Here is an 11,190-nt window from a genome sequence, read left to right as displayed (position 1 = left end):
TTTATAATCACTCATGTTACATGTCCATAGTATTTATATTTGTGAATATTACAAGGGAATCACACAGAAGGATTAATTTATAGTTTCTTTTTTTTTCTATTTACAACAGTAATGAACTGCGACAAAGTTACAGAGCTATTATAGTTTGAACATGGGAAACGACGTGGAATATGCCCATTTCACTGCAATGGCAGTTGCTTAATATTCTGATTTTCCTTACAAAATGGAGATCCATAAAGATGCTACTGTCTGCATTTCAACTAAGAGAATATATGAAAAACCAAAACATGAGGCCATGGAATACAGCCCCTTTTTAGAGATGATGAAGTGACAGTTCAATTTGTCATAGCATTGGATGCAGCTGACCACCAAGGAAAATGGATCCTCTGTCTCCAGTGGTCACGTTCTGAAATGAATCCTTTCACTGTATCACACTGATAATAAGATTTATACATTCACTGAAAAGCAAGGCATTCCCATAAAAACCTATCACATTTACCGTATTTCAAGTTCCAATTTTTGCCCTTATTTGTGGTAATAAGATACTTCCCTAGAACTTCTTTTCTTGGATGGGACTTTTGTTTATAGTTTCAACTCCAAATTCATTCATGGGCGGTCTGTATTTACTTATTTTTGTGCCACCACTACCTATCTCCCATTTTGCTTAGCCAAAACAAGCCAAGCAGTTTAGGCTTTCTAAGTATTACTCTATAAATTCTGTCAGCTCATTTTCTACATTTATTCCTCTTTTATTTCATTACATCTTTCCTCACCATGCGGCATCAAAGTTGTATGCAGTATCTCATGTAGAGTCTTTCAATATTGTCTAGAAGGCCATTAACAGTACTCTGGGAAATACTATCAATTCAGCACCACTTGATTTACTGAGGAAAAGTTGGTTTTCCTCTCAACAGTCCCGTATCTCACTGAGGCCAAGATGCTGGGGCTTTGTTTCCTCTCCCTTAAGACAGATCTGAGAATCAACAAGACTATTATTACTGCACAGCAGTATAGATTACTGTAATTGCAAGTGTATTTATTAAATTAAAAGAAAAAAAAAGAGATACAAAGCTGTATCCCCAAGAAAGGACAGAAGCAAAAATACCCAACCCCCAAACTAGCCCAGAAGTGGGCATCAAATGTTTCCTATATTTATTAGGGTAGTGCTATATATTGTACTTGTCACTACAACACATAGAAGTTATGTCTGTCACTGTCCAGTTTGTGAGTATATCTATCATATCTGTTGTGGCCGTTATCTGTTTTGCATTCCAAAAGAAGGATTGTTTTTAGGTTCAGTCCAACCTTCTGTATGTCAAATTTGCTTTACTAAAGAGAATTGTATTGCTGCTCAACGACGTATGCTGGAGGCACTTCAGAACCAGCTTTGAAAAGTATTAAAGATATGAGGGCATGAGCAAATATTTCAGTTACATGGAATGGACAGAAAACAGTTTTTCCTCCCTTTCCTTTTAACTCACTACTGAATTAATCAATAGTGCTTGTCTGCATGCCATTGGCTCCATCATGGAAAGCTCAATCACTTGTCCATATGCTTAAGTCATTTTAAGCACAAGCACAATAACCTATATTGAGAAAAATTAATTGCACCCCAATCTTGAAGGTACATGCTGAGAAGAAATACTGAGTATATTGTGGATATGTAAGAAATACACTAAGTCTCAAATTTTGTACTTCACTGTGAAATGCTTTATAATATAATAAATTTTATACTTACCTTGAGATCTACTTTATAGATAAGAATTGTTTGAGGAATTGGATAGCACCCTTTGCTCCTCCAGTTTGTTTTGCTCTTTGTCCTGTTCATTATTAACATAGGAATAAAGAACTAGTAGCTACCTCCTGGTCACAAAGCTGAATGCCAAACTCTGTCAGCAGCCCTGTAAAAATCTCTTTCATCAGCTGTTCACAAACAAGTTTCTACAGACAAGTCCTGTTTTAAATATTGTCTGGGCTACTCTGCCTTCGCTGCAGTTGTACTTTGTAGTATCACGCCATCACTGATATGAAAATGCCTTGTAACCTCAGCAATAATAAGGAGATGAAACTGCCATGGTAATTTATTTTTGTATAAACTACTGATTCTCTGCAGATTGACTAGCATATCCAGGCACTTCGTACTTCATTCCCAGTGAAAATTTCCCTGGAGACACTAGACTTGAAGAGATTTTATACAAGGACACCTCTATAGATCAGGAATATATTTGTCTGAAGTTTAAAATGCATTTGTTTCTTCTCTCCAATAACATCCTGTCATTTGACTTAAGTTATTTCATTTTCAGTAAAATCTTTGTCTCAGAAATCCAGGCTTTGCTTTTTCAGCAGCAATGTTCTTTCTCCCCTTTTCTCTCCTTTTCTCTCCTTTTCCCTCCTTTTCCCTCCTTTTCCCTCCTTTTCCCTCCCTTCCTTCCTTCCTTCCTTCCTTCCTTCCTTCCTTCCTTCCTTCCTTCCTTCCTTCCTTCCTTCCTTCCTTCCTTCCTTCCTTCCTTCCTTCCTTCCTTCCTTCCTTCCTTCCTTCCTTCCTTCCTTCCTTCCTTCCTTCCTTCCTTCCTTCCTTCCTTCCTTCCTTCCTTCCTTCCTTCCTTCCTTCCTTCCTTCCTTCCTTCCTTCCTTCCTTCCTTCCTTCCTTCCTTCCTTCCTTCCTCCCTCCATTCCTCCCTTCCTCTCTCCCTTTCTCTCACTTTCTTCCTCTCTTCCTTTCTCTCTCTTCCTCTCACCTTCTCTCTCTGCCTGTCTCTTTTCTCCCTCTTTTTCTTTCTGTCTGTCTGTCTCTGTCTCCCTCTGTCTCTCTCTTTAAAGGCATACTAGAGAACAATAACACTGAAACTTCCCTGAAGGAGGTGGGGGTTTTTTTATGTGTATAGACATTTCTACAGAGAGTATTACCTGAGCGCTTGATGAAGTTGGAACAGACATCCAAGAATGGTACAATGAAAGAAACCTTGGTTAAATAAATGTCAAAAAATTTCTAACTAGGAGGATAACTTTGGTTGCCTGAGAACCAGGCATTGCATCTCGCCAAAGAAATTCAAAGGGCCACATCTTTTGTAATGTACACTTTTTCATGGGTGTGCATCAGCAGAAGTCCATGTTGTTTCCAAAGTGCTCAAACTGGCATGGGAGAGCTCTTGGGCTGTATTCAGAGGTATACAATGTGTTCAAGAAAATCTGACGCTGCCACTGCAAGGCTGTCAGGCACTTGCTGGTGACAGCTTGTATGATGAGTTAAAAACGGAGAGGTAGATATAATACCAAGCCTCTTCTGGGCCAAAGTAGGAATGAAAAAAAGAAACAATCGTGGCTGCAAAGCAAGTATTAGTGGAACCAGGTCAGGGATTTATGTTGGGACTGTACTGAACTCCCAGTATGCCCTGTCACATCTTGGGGCACAGAGAAGAGAATAGTCTGGTACATAAAAAAGAGAGAAAAGCCAAGTGTGTGGAAAAGGAAAAAAAGAGAAAGATGGAAGTCCTTACAATGTTCAGACTAAAATTCTTATGGCATGTCATTTGCTCTTTTATTTCCCATTTTAGCCAAAAATTGCCCAGAACAGCAAGAAAACCTTTAGAGCACCACAGCTAATTCCAGATTCCAAGAGGAACTGTGACAGTGCACTGTAATATTGTTTCCAGGGAGAAAGTACCCTGACATTTAGCCATAGATCCTGCTCTTCAGCAGGCAGGCATGATTTATCAGAGTTCTCACTCTGAAATATTTGTCTTGCACATTCATCTTAAGTGCACTATGTCATATGCACATGCCTCTTATCTTATGTGCCAGAAATATTCCTCGGAAATATCACAAGAGAGCTGAATGAGAACTAACTGGTTTTCTGGTCTTCAGTAGACAGTTTGACACTGCAAATGATCCAGTACATCTCAAGCAATTTAGCTATTCAAGACCGGAGTGAGCATGTTTTAAAGCTGCTGAGCATACCCAGTAACAGCACACGGGCCTATTGGGTTCTGTTTGGTAATGGTAACACAGGACTCATAGTGTAATAATTATGCCTGACACTACAGGCTTCTTGGAAATGACTTTTAAATTAGAGAATGTGGAAAATGGTCTAAAGCACATGGGTTAAACAACAAGTGCAAACGTGATATACAGATACAGACAATTTGGTTAAGGGTTAGATGAAATAATACAACTGCCATCCACAATTAATGCTTTCAGTCTTTGTGCAAAAAATACATATATTCATTTTCACTTCCCTTTATTCAGATGCTTCACTTCTCTGCTGTTACTCTCAAAGCAGAGGGAAGCATTTTTGTGAGAGCACAGGATGTTTCCACAACGATGTTCAATGGTTTCAGAGGCTTTTGCTATTTTTCTTGAAATGGTAGAAGTAACCATTTAGCTCAGGACAGAGCCACCTTCAGACCCAACACTTGAAAATGGCTGCCATGGTAGCTCACAGAACTAAATATGGGATGTAGATAGCCAAACATGCTTATGTCAAGGAATGAAATCTTGACCTCGCTGGAGTTAGCACACACTCAGGCATTGATCTCAACGTGACTGTGATTTTAACAGTCATTTTAGAAATGTCAGGCATGGCTCACAAGCCTCATTAATGGAAACATTTTCATGAATGTCAAATTTAAAAATGCCATTTTTACCTCAAGCATATCACTTGCTTCTATACTGATCCCGGTGCAGGTTTTTACAACACAGTATAGGACATACATTGCTCACACAGCTCTGATAGTGGGATCCTTGATGGCTGGAGTTATTGCTGGGATAGGGAACAGCATCAAGGGGCTCCAGCTTTGTGCCTGCACAGCTATACTATTGACAATACAGAGCTGTGCAACGGTAATTTCGAATAGCTAACTGGAGAAACAAGAAAACCCTCTTCTATTAAGACTTGTACTGGAGTGCCCAGCATTTCTGCAGTGCATATACAGCAGCTTAGGGAAACCAAACTAAAATCAGCTTTTCTACCACATCTACATTTCCTCCCACTATTCCCATAGAGGTCCCACAAAAGCATCTGCAAGTCAAATGCTCAGATAGGAGAGCAATGCAAACTCTTCTTCTTCCTCTAGCCTCTATCATGTGCTTTGCTATCAAATAATGACAAAGCCAGAATATAAACGAGGGTAGAAAGTATCTATGTAAGATATACATATGTATGTATACACATGCTGTATACATTAGTCCAGGTGCATATAGCATACTGAACTGCTAAACAGCTCTCTGCATGAGCTTCACAGGAACAGAGACCCTGTTATGAAGTACTGGCCTCCATTTTTACCCCTATACACTTATGCTATTGTAACATCTTCTCTCCCAGCAGTGCTTCCTTTCTCTTGACCTTTTACCCTCTCTGCTTTAGCCCTTCTATGAATGGCAGCGAAACAAAAGGGGATAAAAACCAAGAGAAGAGTAATTAACAAGACGACAACTGTTCTAGCTCCTCAGAGGTATCCTTTACAGAGTGACTCTGAGATCATCATTGCAACAGAAGATACCAGTGTCAGGGATAAACAGGAATGAGCAGAACTGGAAAAAAAAAAAAAAACAGCAAACCAAAACAACAGATAAGCTAGAGACTGCCTTGGTTAATTTTGAGCCTCATTTTGTATAGAAGAATATAACATCAGTGAAATTAGGAGATTATGCAATTTAAAGTGGCATTATGTTTTTAATTTATTAGGGGTTCAAGTGGACCGTATGGTTATAATCATACTTTAGCTCCTTGAAATCTTATGTCGTGTGTTTGGAGAGTATCAAAAGAGGAATACTGGGAGAAAAGTCTGTTTATACTCAGTTATTCAATACAGTATTGCCAAATTAGCTGAAAAGATGCTGTAGATATACCATTATATGTTAAACAGCTACCAAGCCTTATCCATTTCACCTTGATTAACATGAGCTAACACAGTTTTGGGAATTTCAAGTGTATGCCCCATGCACATATATTGCACCAGCAAAAACCAATAGTGAACCTGTTCCTTAGGTAATATTAATAGGATTTGGATAATCATGGAATAAGTCCTTGGTGCTTAAATGATATTCTTTTTGCTGACAACATATTACCTAATGGGACTATGTGAAGCTGATAAGGAAACACACTGATTGACATGAATATTGCAGTAGAAAAAAATGACAGCTTCAGTGGGGCTTCCCCACCACTTAATAATTTGTTTATTCCCCTCTTGCTCGTCTCAAGGAATATTTTCAAAGGAAAACCACCTGTCCACACCTTTTAGCTGGAGTTATGTACTAACATAGACAGTTTTAAATTATTGGTTGTGAGGATTAGAAGACCTTCTACTAGGAGCCCATGCCGGGAGCACACTTGACATGGGAGCTGTGGGGAAGCCCTCCTCTGAGATGCTTTGTCTCACTCATTTTCTTCACCACCAAATCCACCAAGTGACATTTTATGTGTCCTTTGCCGCTGTAAGTTGTCCTGTCCTGGCCCTTGGCCAACGAGGTAAAATTATTTATTCCATACAATTACTGAATATTGTGTTTCTGGTTCCAGCATCTATTAATATGATCGGTCCTGCCTGCTGATGAAAGATGGATCAAGTTAGGTGAAGAGAGGCTGCAGCCAAAGTGGAACAGTTAATTATTATCTGGGAAGTTTGAAAGAGATTCCTCAGAAGGGTAGGCTGGCCCTTGGCTGTTCTACATGTCCTTCTCCCCATCATCCCTGGACTTCTCCCCACATGCAGTCTGAGGCATTCTTCCATGCAATGAGATGGAAGGAAAAGCATATTCTGTGCCTTTCCCCTCATTTGTGGTTTCTGTCTTTTGCCAGTCAGCCCACACTCCAAGGAAAACACGAGGGACAAGTGGGCATGGGTAGAAGTCACTTTCAAGGGTCACTTTACAGGTGCTGGACTACTCTGCCATGAGCAGTTATTGGTCACACACTACAAACTTTTATTTTCCTGCTTGCTGGCTACATGGTACCAAAACTCCTTTGCACTTTAGGTGCCCACTGCTGGCACACAAGCAAAGGAAAAAGAAGATTGCAAGACTCACTGGGATACTACATGGCCATTTTCCTGAGCAGTCTTTGGCTACTGAAGCTCTGTACCCTGTCATACCAAGTGTCATGTGATGGGGATAGAGATGGAGCACTGATTTCTTATTTCTATGATTTGTAACGAGGTAAATATTTATCTCGGCTTTGGCACTGAGAGGAAGAGCAGAGCACATATTGAAGGCACTTTGCATGTAAGTACTCATGAAACAATACTGTTATTCTTACACAGCAGGCAGTCAGCAGGAGAAACAGGACATAACAACTTAGCAATGCAAAATGCACTGCAAGCATCTGGTACTTGTACCTTTTAAAACCCCTCACAGCACTGAATTGCACAGGGTCAATCTGACCTGTTCTTGATAGTGTTCACAGTGGTAGGAAGTCTTTGTGACGCATGCTTTCAGTCAGAAGAACATTTTTCATTACTCAGGTATGGATGGGAAAAAAACCACCACAACATTTTATGACCTCAAAAGGCTCTACTTTTCATAATTTGTTCTGAAGTTACTATGTTTTAAAATTATTTATCCAAATGATGAATTTTCATCATACAGTCACAACCCAAATTTATTTAGTTCCATTATATATGACTTATTTATACATATACAATTACGGATCTGGTGAAGCATATGATTCAGAGAAGCAATAGAACATGACAAATATTTCAAATTTAAAGATACTGTCAGTTCCCTGGGGCAGATATTTCACCGTCATGACAGCCAGGACCCTCTGTAAATGAAAGTGGTGGCTCTTATGAGGTAGATGGCTCAGACTCAGCTTCTCATGAATTTTTGTCAACTGATTCTTTACGCAGCATCTCAAAGCCCGTGCTCCATACCTGGCACTCCTGTGGAAAGGGTAGAGAGAGACAGGCACTTCTGAATCAAAGAACCCAACATGTAGTCAACAGAAAAGGGCATTTTACTGGAGGTCAGTATAGTCAAACATTTGCAGAAACAAGCCACAAATCTGCCACCAGGAAGGCAAGTAGTGATACTGGCCTGAAGGTGTTCCTGTGCTCCATTAGAACTGGGTCCCAAGTGGTTCAACAAGGAGGCAGGTCCTGCACACACCTTCCCCTAATGTCTAGAGATTGGCATTAACCAGCAGCCAGCACAGTCCCTTTGCTGGTGAAGTGATGCAGCTTTGTCATAGGAGCTACACTGCAAGGGTTCCAGAGCCACAGGCTGCCCATTTCTGTCCTATGGCTAACCAGCCTTAGCATGGAAGTGTGGAAGAGGCTTATTAGTCATGCATAGCCCCCATGGCAGCATGGCTTCCCGGAGACAGCTGGGCTATGACCTCCAGATGAGAGCACCGACAAAGCAGCCTGGATACCCAGAAAGTCACCTCTGTCTACCTGTCATCTTCAGGAATTTGGTGTACATAGTGATTAGGTCAAAATTTGGGATCCGAATCTTGCACTCTTCAACAAATGAAGTAATATTCTTTGTTCATTTGACCTAAGCATGCAGCCCCCACACCTTAGGATTCAGCTGACAGTTTTGATGAGAAGTGGATACAAAATAACTGCAGGTGCTGATTAAAAAAATACAAATTATCTGCCTATAAACCACCTTGTAGTTAACAATACAAACAATATTAAAAAACAACAATCAAAAAATCTCTCTCCACGAGTTCTATTGCTTGCAATTAAATGTAATCTATAAATACCAAGGGATTGTCCATTCCAGCAGTATTATATGTTTCAATTGTTGGAACAAGAAATAGTATTACTTTTCTGCCACACATTAAATTTAATAATAGTTACCATGTTGGAAAGAATAATGGGAAAACCTGTCCTTGGGTTATCAGAGGGAGAGAGCTAATATCTGCCAGCAAATCCCATTATGATTATTATATACGACTCTAGATTGGATTAATTCATAGATTGCACAGATATTACTAAATAAGGCTTCAGGCAACCACACATGAGCTTTTGTAAATTGTGATCAGGCCTCAGCACAGTGGCCGCCAGGTAATGTATTAACGAGCTGTCGGTATTAAATTCATTCATTTCTCCTTATCATTTACAGAGCAGGTGGCTTCTAACTCTACCAGTCTGCATGCAAAGCTCTGAAAGACTCACAGCCTTCTGCAGAGGGATGGAAGGAGCAGCAGCAGATTTCATTTATCAGGAATAACATTTCGTTCGTGACCTTTCATCTCCAGCACCTAGGCAGACTCAATCTGCTGCTGCTATTGACCCTGCACATTTTGTGTAGACTGAGGTGGAATGATGATAAATATACTGAAATAGGATAGCCTTGCTGTAACTTGAAATTAAGCAAGGCCTTGAAAGAAAGACCTTCAAAGGATTAAAAATGTGTGTCTGTTTGCACGCGTTTGTTAAATGAAATCACATAGTGATTGACCGGACTGTGTTCTGCAGATATGCACATATATTAGTTTCAGTGGAGCTGTGAGGTAAGTCAGTGCAAAATTTACCTTTCTCCAAAGTCAAATCAGTCCTGGCTGCCCCTGTCACATAGACAGTGTAAATTCAGGTACAATTAAAATCTGTGAATTAATTGGACTGATGTTTTAAAATAAAACCCAAAGCAAACTAAAAATGCTGGAAAGGTGTCACACTTGCTTAAAAATAACAGGGATAAACCCCGATCTAGTGATAATTTATTGTCCCTCCCTGCCCCCACCCCCTCCCAGCTTTTCACTGTAGTAGAGCCAATAAAATATTTGTCTTGGAAAAATGAAAAAGGGTGGGAAAGAGTTCCATTTTGACCTTTAACTCAACAGCTCATCTAATTGAATCTCCATATGCCAAAAAAGTGAAGGCAAGCAAGCGAGCAAGAGTTTCCTTTCTCTCAGCAGGGCCTCAGTGGGCCTACATTTCCTATAATTTCACTTGTTTACACAGTGAGTTTACAAAAATTACTGCAGATCCCCATCTATTACTGCAGTATTCCCATTATAAGCCAAAAGGGTACAGGAGGACCTTGCTGGGTGAAGAATGTTGATCACTAAACAAAGTGAAATGTCCATCTGCTACTTACCAGCAGGTAGCTTTTCTCCAGGTGAAGACACAAGATTTGCTGAAAGGGTTTAGTAATGCTTCTCATCTTACCATGACAGCAAGTGTCATCAAGGAATGCTTTCACCAAGAGGTTGAATTGCAGTCATCGTGAAGAATGAAGCTGTGTGACTGTCAGTATGGTTACTGATGGCATAATACAACACCAGGCACAATGAAAATTTGAAAGACAGGATAGGTTTGCCACTGAAGGATGCGTTTCCTTGCTTTTTATAAGAAGACTTCTACATTTAAAACAAAACAATAAAACCCCAAAATAACACAACAGGTGAAGGAATTCCTAAATTGTCCAATAAGACAAATCATCCTGAAAACACTTGTTATCTTTTGAGGGATAACTTGAAGGTGTGAAATAAAGTCAGTATCTCCCCCCAAAAAAGCACCATAATCCTCAGTTAAGGAACTGTGTGTCCTTACTTAAGGAACTGTGTGTGCTGAGATGTAGATGTGTGCTAAAATCAAGATTTCAGTAAAGCTGTACTTGGGCAGCATGGAATTTAGAAGGCAGGTATAATGTAGAGCTGTTTCACTGAAGTGGGTTTATCAGGGCCCAAACAGAAAGCCAGTTTATAACTGAAATTTGGTATGTATGATCTGCTTTGCTATCAGCTTCTCCAAAGAATGTTATTCAACTGGATCTCAAAATTGTGCCCCAAAAGGGTATTTGGACACCCATGTTGTTCAGGTAACTGTGAAGTCAGCTGATGTCCATTCCTAATTCTAAGGCAGTTACACCAGAGAGAAGTCCACTTTTACAGTTTTTTGAATGGAAGCAATTTCTTCTTTCATATGCCCACATGGATGAGCATACTCACATGGATCCTCACCTCATTCCATTTACATGTAATTAAAATTGTACATAAGTTCAAATAGTGTTAAAAATAAAAAGGATAGTTACTGGATTTAGAAAGTTACTTAGACCAGACAACAAACCCATTTTCAGCCTTTTGGCATATACATGCCTTTTCTTTCTGAAAATATGAAAACTATCCTTTCACAGGACATATCACCCAATTGTTTCCCTGATGAATCAGGAAGTAGATCATAGAATCATAGAATCATTGAATGGTATGGGTTGGAAGGGACCCTGAGGATCGTAGGGTTCCAATCC

This window comes from Gallinula chloropus (genome assembly GCF_964237585.1).
Source record: "Gallinula chloropus genome assembly, chromosome: 2".
Taxonomy (NCBI): domain Eukaryota; kingdom Metazoa; phylum Chordata; class Aves; order Gruiformes; family Rallidae; genus Gallinula; species Gallinula chloropus.
The sequence above is the reverse complement of the archived record's forward strand: the minus strand, read 5'-3'. Positions refer to the sequence as shown.